The sequence below is a fragment of the Protomyctophum bolini genome (assembly GCF_963924005.1).
Source record: "Protomyctophum bolini genome assembly, chromosome: 19".
Taxonomy (NCBI): domain Eukaryota; kingdom Metazoa; phylum Chordata; class Actinopteri; order Myctophiformes; family Myctophidae; genus Protomyctophum; species Protomyctophum bolini.
This window is the reverse complement of record NC_137880.1, coordinates 14,842,783-14,848,779: the sequence shown is the minus strand read 5'-3', so window position 1 is coordinate 14,848,779 and position 5,997 is coordinate 14,842,783.

The window sequence follows — 5,997 nt, the reverse complement described above, 5'->3', positions numbered from 1 at the left end:
CCAGCTGCTTCACGTACACACCTGGGAAGCAACCAGTAAAACTCTCACCAGTGCCGTGTGTGTGTGTGTGTGTGTGTGTGTGTGTGTGTGTGTGTGTGTGTGTGTGCATGCATGCATGCATGCATGGGTGCGTGCGTGCGTGCGTGCATGTGTGTGACTGTGTGCGTGTGTGCTGATTAAGCAGTCCAGTACAGCAGGTCCAATATTTGCTGTCACAGCACTCCCAACCCCCATCGGTATGATACTAAATATGTGTGTGTGTGTGTGTGTGTGTGTGTGTGTGTGTGTGTGTGTGTGTGTGTGTGTGTGTGTGTGTGTGTGTGTGTGCGTGCGTGCGTGCGTGCGCTCACGGGTGTGTGAGTGTGTCTGCAGGTGTGTGCATTCATGTCTCTGTCTATCTGGGCCTGATCGTTGTTGTGTGTGCACGTGTGTGTGCACGTGCGTGTGCATGCATGGATCGATGATGCTCTGTCTCCAAGTGATCTTTTTCATGTTCGGACCAATAGGAACATCAATAATTAAAATGTCCTTTGTGAGAGTCACTGACACCATTGATTCCTCGCTCCTTGTGTGTGTGTGTGTGTGTGTGTGTGTGTGTGTGTGTGTGGTTATGCTATGCTATGCTGTATGGGAATGTTTGAGAGCACGTGTGCGAGTATTTGTGTGTGATCATGTGATTGTGTGTGCAACTATGCATGCGTGCGTGCATGCTCGTGTGTGTGTGTGTGTGTGTGTGTGTGTGTGTGTGTGTGTGTGTGTGTGTGTGTGCGCGCATGTGAGTTTGTGTGTGTGAGAGAGAGAAACATGGACAGGACAACAGGCTATGTTGTTCACTTCATGTGTTATTTCAGCCCCTGTGAAGTGTGAATATCAGCACTCTAGATGATGGAACTCCCATCTGTCACGGTGAATCAGACAAATAATATACTGAATTTATACTTCTAAGACCACTTGTGTTTTGCTGGATTTGGGGCTGGGTGTTGGACCAGAGAGGTATTATTGCTATTAAATCCAATATTGTTTCAACCAAGGGGGTATAATCTGGGTTTAAACCTCTTTTAGTCCTTTTAGTCCAGATTATACTTTAGGGTTTTTCATATAGTGACTTTGTTGAAATATTACATATTGTAGATCAGCTATATTTTGGAATAGCCAAAGTTTAAAATAAAGTCGATACGCAGATGCTTTCCCGGTATTAATGCTAAAACTATTTATTTATTTATGTATTTATTTATTTATTTGAGGGACCCCCAGTTTGATATGCATAAAGCCAATGACCCCCATTTGATTAAAAAGGTCCATCGCTGCATGGGATCACAATCGGGACAATAAAACACTAACTCTGAGAATGGTGTAAATGGACATTTGCCCGCAACTCCTCAAGGACTCCTGGGGCTCCCCAGACCCCTATTTCAGAACCACCGTTATACACTTACTGTTTAATAGCTATTAGCATAATGACACTGACTGCACAGCGCCTGAGGTGAAGCGCTCATGATTACCACTGTACAATTCAATACTATAGGAGCTGTGGGGGGCTAATATCAGGTCTACATTCTAAATGAAATTTAACATAATGTGGGACTCTAATTCTGTGTCTCAGCCGGTCAGTTCATGCGTCACATACGCCACAGATCTTTTCACAATCTCATGCTTCAGTCATACGTCATAGATCAAAAAAATTCTCCATCCCGCGAAGGTGTCGCGGCTCGCGGGACACCAGTAGTTCAACATCAATTAAAAATATCACTGTAAATGAAATCTCATCATTTGATAAATTACATGGCATAGGATTGGCATAGACTCGCCGATGCCGATACCAGCATGTCAGGCAGTATCGGCAGCTTTTCTGATATTGGTATCGGTATCGGAACTCTAGATTTCATGACTCCCTGAATATAGTTCTTACTGTGTCGATATTTGTCAGCTTTTCTTTTGTGGACAAGTCGGTGAAAGTGGACAAGTCGGTGAAAACGTAACTAGTTGAGCAATAAGACAGATCTACAACTACAGGGTTAGGTCCGTTATAAAGCAGCCTGCCAACATCAGTTCCACTGTATGGATATATGTAGCCTATACTACCACATCCAGGCAGGAGTTTAGACTTGTACAGAGTTGTACAGCTGGTTGTTTACCTCGATCAATAACTCATACATTTAAATATGAATATATGACTATATAATGAGACAATATAGACAGTGATGGATGGTTCCCTGTTCTTGTACAGGTACACAAGATGTGCCTGCGTGTGCATGGAAACACACACGCACGCACGCGCACTGGAGGGATCTGACTCGGGACTGTCATCAGTCTTATAGTCCCTATACACATTCATATTTATTAGGTTGGCCTGTGTGTGTTTGTGTGTGTGTGTGTGTGTGTGTGTGTGTGTGTGTGTGTGTGTGAGTGTGTGCTTGTGTGTGTGTGTGTGTGTGTGTGTGTGTGTGTGTGGTTGTTACCTATTGATTGCTGGTATCTAAAATGACATTGGGACCACCATAATCAAGGCAATCGGTGCTGACATTTTACTTTTTAGCCATTTAGCTGTCGCTCTCATCCAGAGCCATTTATAATGAGTTTTCACCACAGCAGAATCAATAGATGGATAAGCAACCCATAGACGCTATATAAAGGGACAGAAAAAAGACTCAAGTCACACTCTCTGCTTTGTCATTTCTCTATTCATCCTGTTTTCTTTGTTGCCGCCTGTTCAAGTGTACCTATTCCATTTTTACACAAATATTGGACCCGATCGTCACAAGCCACAATACAATCTTCCCAGGGTTTCATACTAATGGCTTTATTCAGAGAGACAAATGTGTCCCAGCAACACACTCTCGCGAGATCTGCCATCAGACGGCACCCACTTCAAAGACCATTATAGGATATACCATTTTGCCTCTATATCCTCCAATTGGGAAGGAATATCTTCCCAAATCAAACATGTTGGCTCAAAGACTCTGCTATATTCTAAATGGAGCAGAGCCTATAAACACACATTATACATTAAAACTGTCATTTTAGATTAGTGTTGGCTATTCAAAAATAGCAGATAAATAAGCTCACTGTAAGCTTGTATATCGGCAATTATTTTGTGCGAGAACTACTGATTTAGAAGGCGTTCGTAGTATCGGCCTCTGGTCTTAACCTACAGTATATCGGTTAATCAGTATAAATTGGTAACACTTGCGTTACCGATTACTACAATATGGCTGAGGAGGAGGATTCTAAAAACGACTTATAAATCCCAAAGCCTTGTTTATAGGCTACTTCACTGTGCAACGGTCCTATGCTGGAAAATAGCAGATATGCAAACTCACAGCACATCTCATTCAAGACACTGAACTTGCAGATCTGCCATTTTTGCCATCCAAATGCATTATATGGTTAAAGGGGCCTGGGCACAGGTCTCCACCAGGAGGAGGATAGGAGAGTGTGTGATGTTTGGCAAAATGTTTAGGAGTATTTAAACATGTTTGTTTGGGTTTGTGTGTGTGTGTGTGTGTGTGTGTGTGTGTGTGTGTGTGTGTGTGTGTGTGTGTGTGTGTGTGTGTGTGTGTGTGTGTGTGAGAGAGACGCAACTTGGCCTGTTGTAGCGCCACCATGAGGCTGATTTGAAAACTGTCAAGTGGCATTTCTTCCTCAGCCTATAGTGGGAATAGGCATGCACGGCTTGGGAAGCCATGGATATGCACGGCTTGGGATATCTGTGGATATGCACGGCTTGGAATATCCGTGGATATGCACGGCTTGGGATACACTGCCATGTTTTCCTTCTCACAATTTCTTTCATGTGGATACCAATTAAGGGATTCGATTTCCCAAAAGTTACGTAACTGATCTGACAGTGCCTGTTCCTCTCCGACTCTGATGTGCATCACTTCAATGTCCACAACTTCAGTTATGATATTTAGCGTGGTGACTTCTCCTTAAGTTACACCAGCCATCCAAATACACTTTCCAGTGCAACTAGTCCTTCATTCAGTCTCTCCATTTTTCCTGTGACCATTTTCCAATATTGGTCTCCGCCAATTAGGACTCCTAATTCCACTGCATACATGCTGGGTACATCTATGGGCATTCCTTTTGCTTCCAAGTCCCTCCTTATCTTTCCGTTTGGCGCTTTAATCATAGAAGAGCTCAACTATGGGTGTTTCCAATAAATGGACATCAATGCTTTGATTGTTCTTAATATTTCTCAAACGAACCTTCACTTTCCTGCAGGTAATTCTCTGGGGTGTTTTGTAACCAAACACATACATAATTCAACATTTCTTTACCTATAACTGGCGTGCTCTGGAAATATCCTCTTTAATGAAACTGCGGGTGCTACCCCCATCTAATAGGCACCTGGCTACTTGGCTTTGCGTTGGTGCATCTATCCAAATGGTAGCTGTCTGCAGTAATACTGTAGGCTACTATTGTCAGAGTTGCTTGCTACACTCCTAACTGCATCTGCAACACTGTGGTCAGCCTGTCTGTCGTTGCCGTGGTCGGCGCGTCTATCATGCGCTGTATATTAACTGGCTGTTTGATTGCAAACTGTTTTGTGGTGTCTGCGCCCGCACTCTTCACAGTGAATACATCGTACCTGATTGGTTCAGTGGGGTCTCTCAAAACCTAAGAGAGAGCTTAAGTAGGATAAGAAAATGATTTGACATCTTGCACGCACGCACGCACGCACACACACACACACACACACACACACACACACACACACACACACACACACACACACACACACACACACACACACACACACACACACACACACACACACACACACACACACACACACAGGTACAGTGTAATGACTATAAGTGGGATACAGCTCAGGTAAAGTTCTGCTGGCTCCTCTCTAAAGAAATCAAACTATTTCATTAAAATGGAAAGATGGAAACATTACAAATTCATAACTTTGAGTACCGAGTGTGTTTGCCCAGAAAATATGTTTTGTTCTACTATTTATCATCTCAATAGCCTGTGAGTTCATCCATACCGAATGAAAAACTGCATCTCCACCAACGTATGCGATGAGAGAGCGAGAGAGAGAGAAAGAGAGAGAGAGAGAGAGATGACAGGTGAGTAACGGAGACAAATAACCCTTCCTGTTCCTGTTGAATAGAGGAGTTAACGAGAGAGATGGAGTCTGTCTGTCTGTCTGTCTGTCTGTCTGTCTGTCTGTCTCTCTTTCTTTCTCTCTCTCAGAAAGACTTAACCTCTGTCCCCCCAGGCATGCTGGGAGAGAAGATGTATTCAACGGTTGTAAAGTATTATCATGGAGAATCCCTCCTGCTGCAGAGACCAGTGTCAGAGCAAGTCCTTTCTACAGCAGAGACCGTCCACCAGTGTCCTCACTGCAGAGCAAGTCCTTTCTACAGCAGAGACAGTGTCCTCACCACAGAGCAAGTCCTTTCTACAGCAGAGACCAGTGTCCTCACCACAGAGCAAGTCCTTTCTACAGCAGAGACCAGTGTCCTCACCACAGAGCAAGTGCTTTCTACAATGATGTGGAGGAGAGGAAAGACTTCCATCTTTACCTGAAGTGCACATTCAGTATTTCAGTATGCAGAGTTTCACACTGAAATTGTCACCATAACAACAAGCAGGGACTGAGTTCATGCCATCTCTCATTGATACCTCATATGACAGTAACATACATGCTACAGAAACATTGGAGTCAAAATATTGGCCCTGTGCCACAGTAGAAACATCATAGACAATAGTTAAAGTATTCTTTTGGCTAAATACTGATCTGACACAATGGAAAGTAAACACTATTTCAAAGCATGAATAAATTAATTGGGGCCTTTATTGGGTTACTATATAAAATACCCCCCCCCTCTCTCTCTCCCCCTCTCTCTCTGACAGGAATCTCTTCACAACAGTAGCCTTTCTCAACAAAAAAAAGAAAAAACTGATTCAGCCACTCAATATGTCCAGGCAGACTGCTGAGCTAGGATGCTATTGCTAATATATCTCAGCTAAGTAAACGCT